Below are 20970 nucleotides of genomic sequence, written 5' to 3'. Positions count from 1 at the left end.
TCATTGGAGGGGTAGTGAGTATCAAACCGACCCTGCATGGAGCATATCAATATGGCCCAATCATTATCATTAGCTTGCAACCATGCTATTTGAGACTGGGTGTATGGGGTCACCACAATATCTGGCTTCTTACCAAAAGTTTGAACACTGATCTTAATTCCCTTAAACATAATCTGAGCAACAGCCTGAGGATAAGGAGTAATGGTTTTTACTGGAGAAGCTGGGGAATGTACCCATAGAATAGGACCTGTTTGCCAAAACACTCCAGTAGATGAATGAGAAAAACAAAATATCAAATACAACAAGGGAGATGAAAGATATATATATATATATATATATATATATATATATATATATTGCATGTGAGCCTGCTCTAAGGCCTCTTGCACACATTGTAGGGCTATACACCCTTCAGTTGTTAATTCATGGGGAGAAAAAGGATCAGGGTCGCCCTTTAAGACATTGGACAAAGGATGAAGTTGATCTGTTGGAATCTTAAAAGTGGACCAAAGCCATTGAATATCTCCCAGAAAGTTTTGAAAATCATTAAGTGTACGAAGCTAATCCATACGCAGAGTAATCTTTTGTGGATGTATGCCTGTGCATAACAATTCATGACCTAAATAATGATAGGGAAAGGATACCTGTACCTTTTCTGAGGCTATTTGCAAATTAGCCAGGGTAAGAATCCCTTGTAATTTAGAAAAGGCATCAAAAAAAGGTTTTTTTTATCTTTATCAGCCAATAAAATATCATCCAAATAGTGAATTATATAAACATCTGGAAAAGCTTTTCGAACTGGGGCTATGGCCAAAGACACATAAATTTGACATATAGTAGGGTTATTGGCCATTCCTTGGGGCAAGAACACCCACTGATATCTCTGATAAGGTTCTTTGAGATTTTCTGATGGAACACTAAAAGTGAATCGAGGACTGTCCTCGGGATGTAAAGGAATGGTGAAGAAACAATCCCTCAAGTCAACCACAATTAAATGCCAATGCTTAGGAATTGCCACAGGGGCAGGCAAGCCAGGCTGTGTTGCTCCCATGAGAAGCATGGTTTTATTTACAGCTCTAAGATCCTGTAACAGCCCCCATTTTCCTGACTTCTTTTTAATAACAAATATAGGTGTGTTCCAAGGTGAAGTGGGAGGAATGATTTGTGCAACATCTACCTGTTCCCTAACTAACGCATTCACAGCCTCCAATGTTTCTATAGCAAGGGGCCACTGTTCCACCCAAATAGGTCCATCACTTTTCCAAGTGATTTTTTTTAAGATTTATTTTTTTATTATGTATACAGTGTTCTGCCTACATGCATGCTTGCAGGTCAGAAGAGGGCACCAGATCTATTTACGGATGGCTGTGAGCCACCATGTGGTTGCTGGGAATTGAACTCAGGACCTCTGGAAGAGCAGCTGTAGTTAGAGTTTTCCTGCCTGGCCCAGTCAGGACAAATCTCTCTTACCCGCCAGTCCCACAGTCGCTCAGACCCAACCAAGAAAGCACACAGAAACTTACATTGTTTAGAAACTGTATGGCTGTGGCAGGCTGCTTGTTATCTACTTCTTCTATCTTAAATTAACCCATTTCTGTTAGTCTATACTTTGCCACATGGCTTGTGGCTTACCGGTGTCTTTACATGTTGCTTTTCATGGCGGCGGCTGGTGGTGTCTCTCTCCAACCTTCTACTTCCCAGAATTCTCTTCTCTCTTGTCCCGCCTATACTTCCTGCCTGGCCACTGGCCAATCAGAACTTTATTTACACAGAGCGATATCCACAGCAAGCAGCCAGTGCTCATAACTGCTGAGCCATCTCTCTAGCCCTCCAAGTGATTTTTATCGATTGTATTATTGAAGGCTTCTGTGCAGTGACCCCCTATGGAAAAAATCCTAATCCTCTAGTATCCCCAGAACAGGTAGTGGATCTCCTTGTAGTGGATAGCCATCCCAGCATTGGCCTGGAAGTTCCAACCCCCATTGAGGCTTCGGTAATGGTCTCGCCCACAAGGCAGGGCAGAGGAGGAAGCAGAAGACCAAGGATTGGGAGGAGGTCACTCTCTTGGTTCTGGGACCCTGGACACTGGAGGTAAACCAAGCAGTTCTCCAGAGAACACCGCCAGACTGTGCTATACCTTTGCTAGACCCTGCAACCTACCCCTTCATTTGTAAGTTACCCCACAAAATAAACCTCCCTTTTAACTACGTGGAGTGGCCTTAATAATTTCACCAATATCTGGTGCCCAACGTTCGTGGTACAAATTCATGAAAAAGCCTCTTGCCTGTGGCCTTGTGAGCCCTAGCTCATGCCCCAGCTACACTTGGCCAGCTGTGGTGGCACATGCCGGTGGGATTTACTGAAGAAGGCAGGGGCAGGAGGATCCCAAGTTGAGGCCGGCCTAGGAGAAGCTTCAGCCGGGGCAGAAACACAGGGTCAGTGGGACCATGGAGGCAGTGACTGCTGCTTTGAGTTGCCGGCTGCTTCTCATTGTGTTGGTGACTTTGGTGATACTGCTACCTGGAACAAAGAGTTTACTGCTGCTTGTTCAGAGAAGAATTGCCAGGACCAGTGTGTTACAAGAAAGCATCGGCAAAGGTCAGTTTGGAGAAGGTTGGCAAGAGAAATGCTGGGGAGAAATTGCTGAAGAGATTTTTCTTCTAGGGAAGAATGGTCATGGTTCCGAAAGACAGACAGACATGAGATTGTGATTGCTCCAAACCACAGAGGATGCACAAAAAAAAAAAAAAAAAAAAAAAAATCTAAAGGGAACCATGATCATGCCTAACTTTGAAATCTTCAAAAGAATGATGGGACCCAACAAAGATGAATTCACATGGACTGTGGTAAAGCCATTAGTGCCATGGAAAGATCAACTTTGGATTACAAACTGCTCAGGACAATTTTGAGATGGCTAGCTGAGATGATCCAGCCTGACAGACTACCTGAACAAGGACTTGAAACAAGCCCTGCACTTTCTCACTGTGCAGCGGCGGGACAAATGCTACAGGACTTGACAATTAACCCAAAATTTTCTTTTCAGGATCCCCTAAAGGTGGAAGTAATTTTAAGAAAACGACGCCCACATCCCCAAAAGGTGGGATGGGAAGTTTTTGGTCTTTTAATGAGTTTTGGATATTGTCATTGTTTATGATGATTGATTACAAGTTGTTAATTGTTAATGGTCAGGAAAAAAGCTGAACATGAAGATTAGATTCAGAGGTTTTGTTTAAAAAAGAAAAGGAAAAAGGAGAATATAGATATGAGGTAGATCATTGAATCTACCCTGAGAAAAAAGATAAAGAAATAATAGGATAAATGGGTAGATCACTGAATCTACTCTAAAAAGAAAAAGAAGATATAAAAGTGACAAAAGGTAGATTACTGAATCTGTTATGAAAAGAACAATACTTTTAAAAAGGAACTACTTATTTTAAACAGGATAAGTAATGAAAATTTTTGTCTGAGTTTATCAAATGTTACTGGACTGCACATTATTATATATAATGGAGTTTTTTTTGCCTGAATCTGTCAAATGTTAATGGACTAGACATCATTAATGTAATCTTGACTGTGTATATTGTATATACTTATTGGATATGGTTTTTCTTGTATTAGTTATAAGCTTTTTTTAATTTTAGACAAAAAAACAGGGGAAAGGTGGTGGGTATTGTGTTCCCTGAAATATTGTGTGTTCCCCAAAATAAACATATCTGGGGTCAGAGAACAGACAGCCACTAGAACAAAGCCAAAAATGGTGGCTAGAAAATGGGAAGAGTAAGCCATAGCAGAAGTTGGGCAGTGGTGTGCATGCCTTTAATCCCAGCACTTGGGAGGCAGAGCCAGGTGGATCTCTGTGTGTTCAAGGCCACTTTAGAAACAGCTAAGTATGGTCACCCATGCCTTTAATCCCAGAAACCCAACCTTTAACCTTTAGCCATCTTGCTCTTAATGACAGTGCCTTGCCGTCTCAGCAGTACAATTAACTGTTCCTTGAGTGCAAGCTAGCTGCACCTATATCAATTCACCCTACTCTTCTCTTTTCTATTCTTTAAACTGCTGGCCAGCCTTTCCTTCAGGTGTCCATCAGCATGTCCCTTCTTTCTCAGATCTCAGTGGGACCTCCATTTGTAGCGGTTGCACCCGTGCTATCACCACCCATTTACCATGTCTGAGAGAAGGGCTGTGGATCGAAAAACAGAGACAAGAGACAGCGGGTCATTCATCTCAGCAGAATGTTATGTTATGATTGTAAATGAAAGAACAACAGTTGCTAAGACATATTGGATTATGAAAACTGGTGGGTTAAACCCACCTATATATTTAAAAAAAAATGTCTTGATTTCAAAATGAAAGTCCAAAGATATGTTACTTTAGGGAAGGGGTTATGCTTTTATTGCCACAGGAAATGAGAGGCTATGGAACTTATTACAGATTGATATGGATCAGATTTGATTGGGGAAGACCCCTGGCTACAGACATAGGAAATAAACCTAGAAAAACTACAAAACATATAACATATATTTTACCTGATCAATCATAAAACAAAAAAAATCAACTTTGACTAACTTGTGTACAACAAAGAGTTTATACTTGTGTTAATATAGACATGAATGTTACCTTTAAAAGTTTATGTATTTTCAGAGCAAAGGGACCAGACACCAATAAAAACAGGTGGCCCAAGTAATCCAGTATCTCAAAATAGCTCTTCAGAATTCTGCATCCAGAACAGCTTCAAGGCTGCTGTCCAAAATGATTCAACCTCACAAAATATTCCAACTGAGACCTAACAATTATCCTAATTATCTCAAGGTTTCCCAAAGATACCAGTGCCCAGAGACAACAGGAAGTAGTCTAGAGAATGACACCTACATTCTCAAGAGATGGGGTATAAGTAGGTTTTGGTTATACAATGGATTATGGATGTTTGTCATTATTTAGGGGTGTTGGTTACAACTTCTTATTGGTCATAGTGAAAAAAAAGCTAAACAATAGAGTTAAATTTAAAGACCTCTTTCTAAAGGAAAAAAGGGGTATATGATATAGGAATGATAGAAAAATGGGTAGATTATTGAATCTACTTTAATCTAAAAATTAACTATTAATCTCAAAATATTTTATGGATTTTTGTTTATTGATACAAATTTAAAGTTAATCTTGTTATACTATATGTATGTTTCTACTCTTGTTTAAGGTATTGTGTTTATGCAGCTCATTCAAAAATTATTATATAATTAAGAATCACAGATTATTAGTCATCTATAATAGTCAAACTCATGGTCATGTTAGGTCTGTTTTCAAAGTTAAACAGACATATTTTAGATAGGCAACTGGTCTTCATACACTTCAGAGAGCTACAGAATATGGCATTTAAGATATTTTAACAATATAAGGCTTTTGATGACAATGAGACATATCTGTTTCTGGCAGCACTAATCTACTTCAGAGAAGATGATGGCCATCAAAGATACTCCATATGGAGTTTGCTTCCTTTGTGCCAAAATTTAGTGCCTGGGCAAGAAACTTCCCTTGCCTCATGTTCTAAGAGTATGCTGTCCAAATTGGAGAAACAGAACACAAAAGAAAGCAAGTGCTGAACTTAGTTGAGATAGTCCTACAAAAATCTTGCTTCTCAGGAAAGTCTGTCAGATATGCCAGGCCTGTAAGCTAAATATAGGTGCCCCAACATTACAGAATACCTTGGGTGACTGTCTAGGCAGCCAGCTGTTTCTGATATCTCTTAATTTTGGAAGTTGCTTGCTCTACACTTCCTGTTTACTCAGGTAACATTATATCCTTCTCAGGTCTTTGATGGGGTCGAAGACTAGATAATTACATTTACAGTTCTCCCTAATAATGGTAGAAATTAAATTAGGTACAAAACTCTGGACTCTTTAGGGAAGGACAGATAATAAAGTATTTTCTCTATTTTGCCATATACAAATGTACTGGATAGTGTAACTGTAATTCTTACTTGATAACTGTTTTTGTTGTATATAATTTCATTATATTAAAGTTATAGCCTTCCTTTTTTATTTAGACAAAAAGGAGAAATGCTGTGGAATAATCCTGTACATTGTGAAAATACATTGCTCTCATTGTTAATAAAAAGCTGATTGGCCATTAGCTAGGCAGGATTTTCAGGGCAGAGAGATTCTGTAAAGAAAATGTGTGGAGTCTGAGGATTTGTGAGCCAGACATGGAATAAGTAACATGGAAATTTCATAGGTGAGGTAAATGAGTCCCAGGACAGCATACAGATGAATAGAAACAGGTTAATTCAGGTTGTAAGAGCTGGCTGGAGACAAGCCTAAGCTACTGGCCAATCATTTATAATTAATAATGAGTCTCAGTGTGGTTATTTGGAGAACCAGCAGTCCTGACAAAAATCTCTGTCTACAGACTGAAGCAGCAATCACAGAGGATGCTTGACTCTGACCTATGTCCTCTGCATATATGTTATGGTTGTATGCCTGGTGTCCCTCTGGAACTCATAATATTGGGAGTGGAGGTGTCTCTGATTCTTTCACTGGCTCTTGGGACCCTTTTCCTCCTACTAGGTTGCCTTGCCCAGCCTTGATACAGGGGTTTTTGCCTAATCTTACTGCATCCTGTTATACTATGTTTGGGTAATATCCTTGGGAAGCATGCTCTTTTCTGAAGAGAAATTAAAGAGAAATGGAGAAGAGGGGGAGCAACTGGAAGGAGTGGTGGGAGGGGACACTGTAGTCAGGAGGTAATGTATGAGAGAAGAGTAAAAAAAATAAAAAAGAAAGAAAAAGAAGCACTACATAGTATTTTCTGTTGATATACTGTGAGGAATAGTCTATCTTATCTCTCAATTATTTGTCCCTTTACTAATCATAATTTATAACTGTTTAATGGGTTCTGGTATCCTTCTTTCTACTATTTGATTTTTATATTATTTATAGATAATATATATTCAAAATGCATACAAATATAGGAATATACCTCACTAAATAGTTGTTTCATGGTATTTCTGCCTGTAACAGAAAAGTAATTGGCAATAAAGTACAATCAATTCCACAGTTACTTTACTCATGTAAAGGGAAATGTCATATTTAGGGAGTCCAGCTTGGATTGTCTCAAATGAATAATTTATCCTAATTTTAAAAGTGGGTTTTATTACTAATCTCTTTTCTTTCTTTGAAGATATAGGAATGAGAGTTTAAATAATAATGCCAAGCACTGTAGCCAGACTCTGGCCCCAGAAGACCATCTCTAGAACTTCACGCATTCCCCTAGTGTTAGGCCTATCTCATCACAGAGGTGTAATTGGCCCTTCTAAAAACTTATACAGTTATGGGAAATGCTTTTTTTTTCAATCTACTTGGCAAGGTGTGAGGGAGATTGCAGGAGAATGTCCTACAACCCTCTCCTTTCTTGTCCTCTTGAAAGAATTTATACATCTATCTCCCCATTCATTGGAGGAGTACTGCAAGCCGCAGGAAAATGTAATGGAATCCAGCTACTATCACAAAAGCTACTACTTGGAAAAGTCAAGGACTTTTCCAAAGGTCAAGTCATGGCTTAAGAAGTCTTGGTGATATTTTAACTTTTGTACACACACACACACACACACACACACACACACACACACACACACACTGTAGCGAGCACATACCCTGGTTACAGGGGAGGAATAATCACTCTTGATTCAGACTTAGTATAATACTCATTTATTCACACAGTAAGATTATTAGAAATATTTATCCCGTCTTCCAAATGGAAGTGGGAGTACCTCTCCAGGTGTACAGGTCCAGACTCACCACATCTGTTCCTCTGGATCTTGGGTCAGCTTTCCTCCAGTCAGCCATGTCTGCGCTGGAGACAGGATCTCATGTCTCTGGCAGAGGAGAGTTGTCTCACGCGAGGGCCTGACGAGCTCTGTTGCTCCGGTCTGAGGCTTCATCTTTTATATCCCTTTCTGGCTAGGTTTCTAGTCTTATCCCTACTTCCAAACATAGCTTATAGTTTATCACTACTCCATTTGTGGTTTACTTACATCATTCTATTGCTTATCACTCCTGACCAGGGTTGTTCACCCTAGGCCTTACATGTTCCTTACACACACACACACACACACACACACACACACACACACACATATATTAGCTGGTTCCTAAAATGATTTTCTTGTGTCCTTCCAGAACTCCTAACAGTGTATTTATCTAGAATACCTATCAAGCATGCAAGGCCACTCTTGAGGAAATAACACCTGTTCCTAGGTCAGGGGATAGCTTTATTGCTTGTGAGATTTAAGGTGAGACCCTTCTTTCTTATACAGCTGTAGTTTGAGCACACAAATTCCCTTTTTCTGATATGCTAACTGATCATTAGTTCTCAGTTGACTTCCTCCTTTAAAACTCTGCTTTTGGGGTTGGGGATTTAGCTCAGTGGTAGAGCGTTTGCCTAGCAAGCGCAAGGCTCTAGGTTCGATCCTCAGCTCCAAAAAAATTAAAAAATAAAAAATAAAATAAAACTCCCCTTTTGGGTTGTAAAAGAAAGCCTGCCAGTCACTGCCTGAGGAAAACTCTTACCTGCCTTTATGACCACATTGGAATTAAAGTCTGGTGACCTGGCTGGAGGGGGAGGATCACTATTGCTTGGGTTTATAACTGAATACCCTAGAGAACTTGAGAATGAAGAACCTTGGATAAGGAGATTCAGAGGAGTTTGAGGGAGAGAACTTCATGGCGAGACAGGGAAGAGAAAAGAGAATGGAAGGACTAGAGAGGTAAGAGCTGGAGAGGAACTGACTAGATGGGGAAGAACTAGATTGAAAGGTTAAAAGAGAGTACTAGAGGAACAAGATGGAAGATGAGGAAGAGCCTGGTGGGTAGGAACAAGATGAGGAAGAACGAGATGAGAAGGCATGGAGAGACACACCTCTAATAAGTCTAATATGCAAAAATGTGGGGGGAGAAAAAGGAAAAATCATGTAAGAAGAGGAACTCTGAGAAAACTCTCAAAATGAGTCTAGGATCTTTTCACTCTTCACCTCTATGGGTTTTTAAGTATCTTGGATTTATTGATCTGTAGATTCTGGGACGAGCGGTCATAACTACTTAATGAGCACCATGTTGGTGTGGTTTGGGTGAAGTTGGACTAATTAATGCAGGTGACCTGAGGTGTTTTGCCACCACTGGGCTGATTTGAACCTGTATTGGCTGTGCCTGTACTCCAGATATGTGGGATCTCTAAAGGGGACACCTTTGGAGGATGATGTTTTGTGTGACTTTCAAGTCTGACAGTACTGCTGAGAGACAAATCGCCTAGCTAAAGAGTAAGCATGTTCTATTTGGTGTGTGAATGTAGGACCCTTCCCCCCCCACCCCGTTTTGGGTAGCTGCTGCCTTGCTTGCTGACCTTGACCAGATGTCCTCCCTGTAAGGATTATGTCCTTAATTACATCACCAGCCTGCATTGTCCCTGCCTAAAAAAATCGGGCGGGCTCTCTCTGTGCTCTCTTTCTGCACTCTCTCTCCTTCTGTCTGTCCTCTCCCCTCTGCGTGCTCTCTCGCTCTCTCTCTCTCTCTCTCTCTCTCTCTCTCTCTCTCTCTCTCTCTCTCTCTCTCTCTCTCTCTCTTTCTCTCCCCACCCCCCTCTCCCAATAAAGCTCTAGAATGGCTGGTAATTTTTCTGCCAACCAGCACTCTTCTCTATTGGCCACTGGTGGTCGCCAGCCTTGAGAGCAGCCGCTTAACCAACACACTCCCTATGCGAATCACCTGCGGGTTTCCTTCCTCCTGGTGTAAACATCTAGGATGCAAGAATGTAAAACATTGGTGGCGAACTTCTGGAACTTCTGCCCTCTGAGGTTCTCCCATTGTGCTGTAAGCCGGTATTTAAGGCCTTCTCCCTCTTTCAATAAATGGCATTCTGCTGAGAGGAATGACCCCCGGTTCTTGTCTCTGTTTTCTGATCCACAGCCCCTCGCTTGCACATGGTGAATGGTTGGGGGTAGCTCGGGCGCTACGATACATGTGAAGATGTTGTGGGTGCAGGCTGAGCAATGCAATGCAACCAACTAAGTCGCTCCCCTGTCCAGGTGTGTGGATAGGGGACCAGCAGTCACGCAGGCTGCGCTGTTGCTTTTCCTCCTGGTGGCTGAGCCCTCCCTGTCCCCAACTGTCTGCCTGTTCCTAACTGCAGGTAAGGATGGCCAAAGAGGAAGAGGCTGAAGCCAGGGTAGTTTTGGAAACTGAGCAGACAGCAGGAGATCCAGGAAAGATGCCTGTGGGACACCATGGACCAGAGGCAGGTGTGACCAAGCCAGCTCTTCCTACAGCTGTCCCCTGGCCTGTCTACTTGCCTGGCACTTCTCGTGAATGTGTCCCAGGACTCCTCTCCCTTTCTCTATTGAGTGCTTTGCCTTTCTTTTCTGCTTTTGCGCCATGGATGATTTAGGGCCTCGGGGTAAACTGGGAGGACACTGCGTCCAGCCCATACTTTCAAAACACCGCTCTTGTAGTGTTCTTCCTTTGTGGATGCACTGTGTTTCCGACCCGCTGGACCTGCTAGGACTTCAAGTTCTTTGAGGACAACAAAGTCTAAGGACAAAAGACTACATCTTGCATCTGGAGACTTAGACCAGGGGTGTAGTGCCAAGTAAACTAATAATGGATTGGAAAAAAGAGTGTAGATGAAAGTGGGACACACACACACACACACACACACACACACACACACACACACATTCCCATGATAAATAAATGAAGTTGAAGGATTAGGTTCATTAGCAGAAAGTCCTTAAGCTATATATATGAAGTAGGAGAAAAAAAGAAATTGCTTGTTTCTGCCTGGTTTCAAACCAGGTACCCTTCGAGTGTTAGACAAATTGTGATAACCACTACACTACGGAAACTTGTGCCCAACTCATCTCTACTACTTCTGGAAGGATGAATTGTGATGCTCCTTGCTCCCACTCTACCCAGCAAACTTTGCTTCCCCAGATTCCCAGACCCTGTTCACTAAATAATGTGGTATCAATGACATAGGAAATACCAATCTTGGGATCCTGGGGGAGAGAGAGAGAGAGAGAGAGAGAGAGAGAGAGAGAGAGAGAGAGAGAGAGAGAGAATTAAAAATAATAAACAACAAAACAAACTGTCTGGTAGCTGACAAGGTAATGTGACTTTCAATGGATGACCAATTCACTGCATTTGTGGTTTTATTCTGAGGAAGAAAGAGAGCGGGAGGATTTAAATGTCTTCATAATCTGGGCTCTATTGATACTAAAAATTCAAATGGGAGGAGATGGAGAGGAGGATTCTAATGTCAAGTTAAAGAAATCATTTTTATGTATGCTTTCAGAAATAATTGTATAAAAATTATTAAAATAAAATTTTAAATAAAAATTTTTAAAAAAAGAAGATAAGAGAGAAGGAGATGGGAAAGGAGCTAAGATGGGAAGGAACTAGATGGATGAGAACCTAGAAGGGGCAGAATTAAGATAAAGGAATTAAGATAGAACCTAAAGGGGACAGCAGATAAACATAGAGAGAAATCAGGCAAGAAAGGAATTGGGCATGAGAGCAGAATAGAAGCTGTGTAGAGAGAGAACTGACACAGAATAATAAAGTGTATGAACTAAGGAGTTTTGTGTACATAGATTCATTTCTTTCCATCAAAGATTAATTATCAGCTAGTTGTAGATTCTTCCTGGACCCTGGGAGGGGACTATCAAGGGGCTGGACCCCCGTAGTACCCAATAGAGGAGGAGTGTAGGACTGTGCCATACTCAACATTGTATATCCAGCTCTGGTATGATTCCAGATATATAAGGTACTTCACATTTGCCAAGTGAGTGAATCCGCCTCATTAGAATTATTAAATAAGACTGACAAATTTGAAAGAGCTCACCACAGCATGACACAGAACAGGGGTCCTAGGTAATGGTAATTGGAACACACACACACACACACACACACACACACAAGTAATAAAATGTAAAAACTCAAAGAAAGGAGAAGGAAGAGAGTAGCAGGTGGGAAGAGAAGTAAATAAAAAATCTGTTAAAAGCAACAGATGTAAGAACTTGATCTGGATAGAGAATTTACAAGTGATATGGCCCCATTCATAATCTAAGTTGATGTGCTTATTATCACAATTGAAGGGATTTGCATAGTGCATAAACAGTTAATTGTAGCTTTAGAAACATTCAACAATGAAGTTACCCTAATCCTAAATATAATCAAATTATAAGAGCCAAATGCCCTTCCAGATGTTAAGGATGAATAATTGAAACCAGTCTTCCTGAACCCCACACCCAGCGCATTATCCTCATGAGGCTTTGCCATTGTGATGGCCTTCGCCATGTAAAATTATTGGACTACAGTTTCTGGAGGCTTCTTTGAACCACAGTCACAAACAAATTAGTTTAATTATTTACTGCTTTCCAGCTCATATGAAAATGATTCTATTTAAAACAGGGAGGGGGCGATTCCCTGAAAGAGAAGGCGGTATGTATCAAAGCCAAGTAAGAGCTCTTCCCTGGGCTTGCCACCGCTTTCTTCATTATACTCCCACACCAGAGCTGATTTCAAATGCCTTTGCTGCTCTCACTCTCCTGTCAGTCTTGACATTTCAGGGAAGATCCTTAATCTGCTCTCTCAGGACTGCCCAACAGGCCTGTGCTCACTGGTGAGGTCTCAGTGGTTCTTAAGGAACCTTTCTCTGGGCATAGATAAAATTTTCTGTCCCTGATGAGCCAACAGGATGGGAAATTTTTTAATCAAAGTTTATTCTCTCCTTAGGGTAATTTTTCTCCAAGGAATCTGTTGACAGTGTCTGAAGTGATTGCTGGTTGTTACATTGCTGGTGGGAAATGAGGAACTATTCTCTCATTGGATTCAGACACCTCATATAAGTTGGCTGTTTGGTGGGAAAAACAGTGTAGAGTACCCCCATCTCCTCATTGAGTTTGATGCAAGAGGGAAGGTGGCTAGAATTCAAGGAAGTAAACCCAGGTACATCATTTAGAGACTGTCTTAGTCGGGGTTTCTATTGCTGTGGTAAAACACCATGACCAAAAAGGAAGTTGGGGAGGAAAGGCTTTATTTGGTTTACACTTCCAGATCATACTCAATCACTGGAGGAAGTCAGAATAGGAACTTAAGCAGGGCTAGAACCTGGAGGCAGGAGCTGATGCAGAGGCTGTAGAGGAGAGCTTCTTGATAGCTTGTTTCCCTTGGCTTGCTCAGCCTGCTTTCTTACAGAACCCAGGACCAGCAGCCCAGGGATGACCGCACCCACCATGGGCTGGGCCCTCCAGCTTTGATCACTAATTAAGAATATGCCCCACAGCTGAATCTCATGGAGGCATTTCCTCAATTGAGGCTCCTTCCTCTCTGGTGACTCTAACTTGTGTCAAGTTGACACACAAAACCAGCCAGTACAGAATTCAAATACAAATTCAACATTATACACAAACTCTCTGAACTGATCTCTCTCTCTCTCTCTCTCTCTCTCTCTCTCTCTCTCTCTCTCTCTCTCTCTCTCTCTCTCTCTCCCTCTCAGTGGTCAAATATGAATAGCATGATGGATCTTCTGGAGAGAAGTAAAGTTACACAATAAGCATGTATGTCTATTGCAGTGTTTGCTGAATTAGGTTTACAATAAATGTAGTCATTAATAGTTCATATGTTGTCATTAACTAAATCTAGTCATTAACACTTTGTATCAATGGACCCCAAACTATCTTGTGCATCCTAAGTAACCTGGGAGGACTGTGACAGTCCACATTTCCAGGTCCTGGTTCTAGGTTCCCTAGTCTTCTTTGGCAGGAGTCATCATCATATAGCGTAGGTATTTTATAGAGGAGATGGAGTAATTCTAATCAACAGGGTCCATGGACAAAACACTGAGAACGTTGCTGCCAAAGGATTGGGATTAGATAGAGTTCCTCAGATTCACTGAACTAGACCTTCAAAGTCTCCAGAGAAAAGTCAAAACTGCATCATACCTTCTTGTACCCCTCTTCTCTAGAACCTTCTGGAAAAAATGTCTTACTGTCTTCAGCAGCACACCCTTTTCTCTCTCTGTGAGCCATAGTGTCATTACTGCTTTGCTCTCCTGTTCTATAAAAGACAGAGGAAATTTGCCCAGATGGCTCTGCAGACAAAATTCGAGGGAGAAGACTCTGTATACGCCGACTTCCTCCACTATACATATAAATATGTCAATATTCATGTGTAGTTCTGGGTCCTGATATAAAATGTAATACTTTAGACTTTTCTAGTGAGTTCTAAAAGAAAAGTTCTCCCCCACTCCAGTATATTTCTCCCCATTGATTTAGGTTTCTTACCTTATACCCATCACATGAGCTGTTGCTTTCACTTGAAATTTTAGTTTATTAAGCTTAAATAAGATTCAGTGTATAGTAACTACAAGGATCTTATATCATACTCACCAAAGTTTAAAGTTGTCAATTTTTTCATTTGTGTATCATGTATACTTAGAAGCTTAGCATCCTTCTTTACCAGACTGGAAACTGTCCACCTCCCTACTGGTATGACATAACTACATGTTGTTAGAGAAGTAAATGATTGTTTTTAGAGTTTTGTGATCATAGAGCATGTCAAATCTGTATTCTTTGCAGGAGCTTTGGGGAATATCTGTCTACTTCCGAGAGCAAAATGATACAAAAACTTAAATGTGACCTGGAGAGGTGGCTCTGCAGTTAAGAGCACTTGGTATTCTTGCAGAGGACCTAGGTTCAGTTCCTACCACCTATATGGGGAGGCTCACAGCTATGTGCAACTCCGGTTCCAGAGGATCCAATGCCCTCTTCTAGGCTCTATGAGCACCAGTGTGTATGTGGTTCATACACACAGGTAAGCACTCACACATTCACATAGAGTGAAAACAGGTAAATCTTTAAAGAAAAAGAATTCAATGGACATTTACTTAAATTAGATTTATTTTTCTCCAATTTTTCTGATAATTTCTTACATTTTTAAGGTTATTGCTTTTATGTATCTCTCTTTTTCTGAGATTATGAATACATAATTCCTCCCTTTTCTTTCTTCCCTCCAAATTCTCCCATATATCTTTCCTTTCTCTCTTTCAAATTCACGACCTCTTTTTTTCATGTGTGTGTGTGTGTGTGTGTGTGTGTGTGTGTGTGTGTGTGTGTGTGTATTCCTAAATATAACCTGCTCATCCTGTATGTCACTTGTATATATATTTCCAGAGCTGGCCACTTTGTATTGGATAACCAATTTGTATGCACTTTGCTGGGTGAAAAATATTTCTCCAGCTCTCAGCATTCCTTACAGAAGCCCTTCAAGGGAAGTTACTAAATAAAAATGATTGTCTGTCCTAGAACCTTGGAAACAGACAATGAACTACAAGTAAATGCTATACAAACTAACAGGTTACTTAATTACAAAAATACTTAGGTCTTTAAGATGATCCAAAATTATGTATAAGTTTCATTTTCATTCACTTTTAATCATATTAAAATTCAGCATATTTGCATTCATGTATTTATATTCTTCATTTTTTTGAGCACTGAATATTAAAGTAAGGGCCTTGCAACTGCCTGGCCAATGCTCTGCATTTGAGCTACACTGAGCTCTAGTTCTTCTTCATTCTTATTAACTCATTATAACCTGTTATTGGTAATTGTTATTGTTCTTCAGAAAGGTATTGCATTTGAAGTCATTTGTAAAAGACTTTCATCTTTTTAAAAAATGATTACTGTATTAACAGAGAAACACTTGAACACAAATGTTACAAATAAAATTTTCTTTGTATTTCAAAGTCAGTTCCTTTGCTGTGTTCTTCCTTGTGTATATAATTTGTGCTTTATAGAATAAGGCAGAAATGGAAGGTTTCCCCATTCCTCTATTAATTAATTTTCTTCTTCTTTTCAATGCTAGAGAATTTATGAACTTGGATAATTATAAAAGTTATCATCATAGCATTCTGTGGGCTTCCATGAGTATATTAAACCAACATTTAACCAGCATGTACTAATTACTTCACACATTAGTTGGACACTAATAGTTTCCTGAGTGTTTTGTAATATAAATATACTGAACACTTCCTCTAAGCTATGGTTCAAAGCTGAATTAGATACAGCATCACAAAGTTCACAGTAATTAATCTTCTACCACACATGATCTGGGAAAAACAGTCATTAATGATTTCACAATATTTCTCTGCTTCCATCTGGATATTCCTAGGCAAGACAGTTGATCTTGAGAGACATGTTCTCTTTGTCCCTAAGTTGGATGGTTTGGATTGTCTTCAAAGTACTCTTGGGTTAAGATTGTGTATGCCCTAGCAAGAAAATGAGTTCTCCAGATAGGTCAACATGCAAAGACAAATAATTTTGTATTATTTCCATGTGTAAAATCTCAACTGTCATTTTCCCATTTCTCTTGCTCCACATTTTCTCCCAAGGAAGCATGTCGAGTGACAATGACTCCACCCTCATCCCCTGACACACACTACTATTTCTTCTTCTATAGGTTTATTTAAACAGTTTGTTTGATCACCACCATTTCTGTAGAAGAAACCATGAGACAAGTTGAATGGAACCTTTTAAAGAGGCCCTGTCCTATAATATATGGTCACTTCCTACCAGACAACTAAACTATTTTTTCTGAGACATTAAGGTTATAGCTCAGTTGTAGTATACAATGTGAGACCCTGGGTTCAATATGTAGTATGAAAAAGAAAGAAAGAAAAGAATGGTGTTCATGAAACAATGACTGTATTATCTTTGTTCTATCTGCTCTGGTGATAGTTAGGCTGATGATGCTGTCCAAAGATTCCTAGGGAAGTCTAGCAGTTTGAGCAGGGACTATGAAGTCTCAGATTTCATTTGCACACAGGGTTCTGTCAATATCTATTTGTCTGTGTATGTTTACATTGCTATGTACTTGTGCTATATCTGTATATGCACATATAACTTATTATTTATCTTGTACCAAGAATGTGCAAAACACCGTATGTCTATTTTCACATACAAACCTCACAAAAGATCCAAAAGGCAAATATTTTTTGTCTAGTTTTCCAGAGAAAAGAATCAAATATTTAGTAGTAGATATTGCTGGGTTTCTACATTTCTAATCTAGGTTATTTAATTCTGAATGAAAGACATCAACTATTTCTATGCACATACACAGCCATTATGATATAATGGATCTTAAGAGAAGATTGAGAGATGTTTGCTTTGGTAAGAAACATAGCAGTCTTCAAAAGGCCACATAGGAACTAGACCATCTTTACGCTGTCTGGAAAGGCAACCATGTTAACGTGAGAGTTACCAGAATTGGAATACAATCTTTGAAAATCTGACCATGACCTGGTTCTGCCATCCAGGGCTCAAATCCTAAGGGTTTCAGAGCTTCTCAAAACAGCACCCTAGGCAGGGAAGCAGCAATCACAGGATGAGCCTCAGTGGAATATTTCAGGTCCAAGCCATAACATCTGCCTCTAGCCTCCAATGGCATCTGATATTGCAAAATGCTTTTGGTTCGATTTAAAAATATCCACAGTTTTAATCAGCCTAACCCTCCATTCAAAGGCCCAAACATATTTTAATGGTCAATACAAAAATTTTAACTATAAGCTCCTATAAAATAAAAAATAGCACATAGTAAACATTACCATTCAAAAAGTGAGGAAATGAAAGATAGATCAGACCAAACGCCAACGTGGAAATCATTTAATTCTGCAGCTGTCCACATGTGCATGCCTGAACTCTACAGTGCATTGTGTGAAACCTGGGTCTTTAAATACCCAGGTCACCAGCCTTGGTGGCAGGTGCCCTTACCTGCTAAGCCATCTCTGCAGCCTGAAATGTGGCTTTGTGTTTTGTTCTAGTCTGTTTTCTGCAGGATATTTGAAACAAGATCTCACTTTGTGACCCAGGATCACCTTGAGGTTAGTTTGTGAAACTTTATAGCCCAGGCTTGCCTCAGATTAGCAGAAATCTTGACTCAGTCTCCCTGATATAGGAACTGCAGGTGTGAGCCACCACAATCAGCCCGATTCTGCATTTATGCCAAATCTGATGATGTCATAGTCATGTGTGGGAGCCAGGGGGCCAGGATAATAAGGCTTTAACTCAGGGCATGCCAGGATCTCCTGGAACAGCAACTGCACCACTGGGCACCTACTTGCAAATGCTCAGACACACCCCAAACTTACTCAAACTCAGAGGTCAGAACAGTGGTCTACACTTTAATAAGCACTTCAGGTGCTTTATGTGCAAGCCAGAGTTTGAAATGAAATGAGCAGCTAGAGCCTGTAGGGAGTCTTTCTCTGTACCGTCAGCCCCCTAATAATGACATGGAGACATTATCATTTTATTATTATTATTATTATTATTATTATTATTATTATTATTATTGCTAGGCCTTAGTTTGGGCTTATTCCTGACTAGTTCTTATAACTTAAATTAACTCATATTTTTTAATCTACATCTGGCCCATGGCACATTATCTCATCTCCACACTGCCCATCCTGCTTGCTTCATGTCTGGCTGGTGATTCCCCCCATCCCTAAATTCATCCCCAGTTCCTCCCTGCCCAAAAGTCCCTCCTATTCTCTCCTACTTAACTATTGGCCATATAGCTCTTTATTATACCAATAATAGTGATATATCTACACACAATGTAAACAAATATTCTGCAACAAGAGCCTCCTTGTTCCAGATGTATTTGTCTAAGTATCGGTAGCATCATCTAGGACTCCATCCCAGACAGATGAACGGAAACCACACGGAAATGACATTATACACATATTTAAGGATGAGAAACACCAAACATTCCATCCTTAAGCCCTTGCCTAGGGCTTGGCTGGTCGCTTCCCACTCCCTACATAAAAATCCAGCTTTGGTGGTGTATGCCTTTAATTTCAGCCCTTAAGATGGTCACAGGCAGATCCAGAAGCTCACTGGCTATCTGGCCTAGCCAAAATGAAATAGAAAGCTCCAGGGTCAGTGTAGGGCCATATCTCAGTGAGTCAGACATAGAGCAATAAAGGAAGATACATGAAGTCACTGCTGGCCTCCACATGCTGTGCATGGCACCCACACCCACACATGCATGCACTCCCACATGCCTACTCCAACAGCAACAAAAGACAATCTTGTCTAGATGAACATATTCTTTAAAAAAATAACACTATTGACAACTTTAAGCACATATGGAAGGTTTCTTTTTGATTGTAAAAATAATCATTGATATAAGTTTCAAAATATACAAAAGTTTAATCAAACATGTGAAAATCAGAAGTGATCCCAACAATCAGAGAAAATCACTGGCAACTATTTGTATCCACAGCACAGTTTCTCACGGTTTTAAAAGCTGATTATTAGAAGAATTGTATTCTGCTCAGACAGAGTCTGAGCAATATTTCCATTAAAGCTTACACAAATCAGACTTCACTGCCTGTGACAAGAGCAGCAAGCAGTCTCTTGTTTACATGATCACTGAAGAAGGTAAGAACATCAATTTGAGTTCCTGAGCCCACCCTGTGAATCAGGAAGCCTCTTCATCGGGATGCCGAATGTAGAAACCAAGCTATTTTATTCTGCTTCCCAGCTAGAAGGTCAGAATGCACAGACTTAAAAATATCAATCTGGGGGGCTAGAGAGATGGCTCCTAGAAGACAGGGAGCTATACCCATGACTTCTCAAAACTATGGTTCCCTAAATTCAATCTTCATAACAACAGTGCAGTTGACATGCAAATATGAATGTGGGAAATTCCACAGCCTTAGATGAAGATCTATAGGCAATCAATGGCTGCTGTGAGAAAGATGATCAGCTTTCCCCAGGGACAAGCTCCCTCATAGGTTATTTCATCCAAGTGGTCAGCTCTAAACATGTGTGCACACAAGTAATACTAAAGAGCCTTAGCAAGAGATACATATGTGTATCTTAAGTATTATATACACATTATATTTATTTTATATATTATATATAATTATTAAGTATAATAATTAAGACAAAGTTATGAATTTGAGAGGGAGTGGAGGGGAACAGAACAGGAGTTGGATGTGAAATGAGGGGTTGAAATGATATAAACATAGAACCCATATAAAAAATTCTCAAAAAATTAATTTTTAACAAAATTGTGGACCACAGCAATGGTTCAAAAGTTGAAAGTGTCTTCTGTGAAAGCAGGACCTGCTTTCAAATCACCAGCACCATCTTAAAAGTTTGACATGGAAACCCACGTGTATAATCCCAGCATGGGTGTGCAAACACAAGAGGGTCTCAGGAGCACACTGCAAGCAGAGGTAAGCTTCGGATTCATTGAAAGACCGTGTCTCAGAATAAGATGGTTAACCACAGAGGAAGACTCCTTACACACTCCTGCCTCCACATGCACAAGTATGGGCATGTGTACACCCCACACACCTGTATGCCCATCATACACACAGACACACACACCTATAACACAATAGTTTTTTTTAATTCTCACATAGATAACTTTATAAAAGAACTTTAAATTTTATTTAGCACAATTAATACAGTAGCTACTTTTATAGCAATCTGGGTGGGTATGTTTTACAAATTAAATACATACACTGAGGTATTTCTAGAATATAGGAAAAAATGTATCAAATCCTTTCTGCCGGCTTGGCAACTGGGAATTCCTTTCACATTAAATAACTAATCAACAACATGTAAAACAAGATCAAACTGTACTAAATGCTGATTGCTGACCGAGTTCTATACGGAATACTACCATGCGTAACCCTGAAAGATCTGGAAGCATGATGGGGGGTTCTGACCCAGCATGGCAGTATACTCTGCTTACACTCTTGCTTCCGCTCCTCTATCGTGAGAGCACCTGCTGCTGGAGAGACACACAAGGCCACACTAGCTTTGAGGTACAAGACAGAGGAAGAGAAAAGGATCTGGGATTTCCATACAACTTTCAAGCAAATGCTACAACAGGACCATTTTTCCCCAGTGGC

General features: G+C 40.1%; 1 pseudogene; it reads right to left on the bottom strand.

The window, feature by feature from the left end:
• The window catches only part of LOC118595631, a 128785-nt pseudogene extending 120852 nt beyond the window's left edge, over nt 1–7933 (bottom strand).
• Between the last annotated feature and the right edge of the window lie 13037 nt (nt 7934–20970).

This window comes from Onychomys torridus, chromosome 14, assembly GCF_903995425.1.
Source record: "Onychomys torridus chromosome 14, mOncTor1.1, whole genome shotgun sequence".
NCBI classification, from domain to species: Eukaryota; Metazoa; Chordata; class Mammalia; order Rodentia; family Cricetidae; genus Onychomys; species Onychomys torridus.
This window is presented reverse-complemented; position numbering and strand designations above follow the sequence as displayed.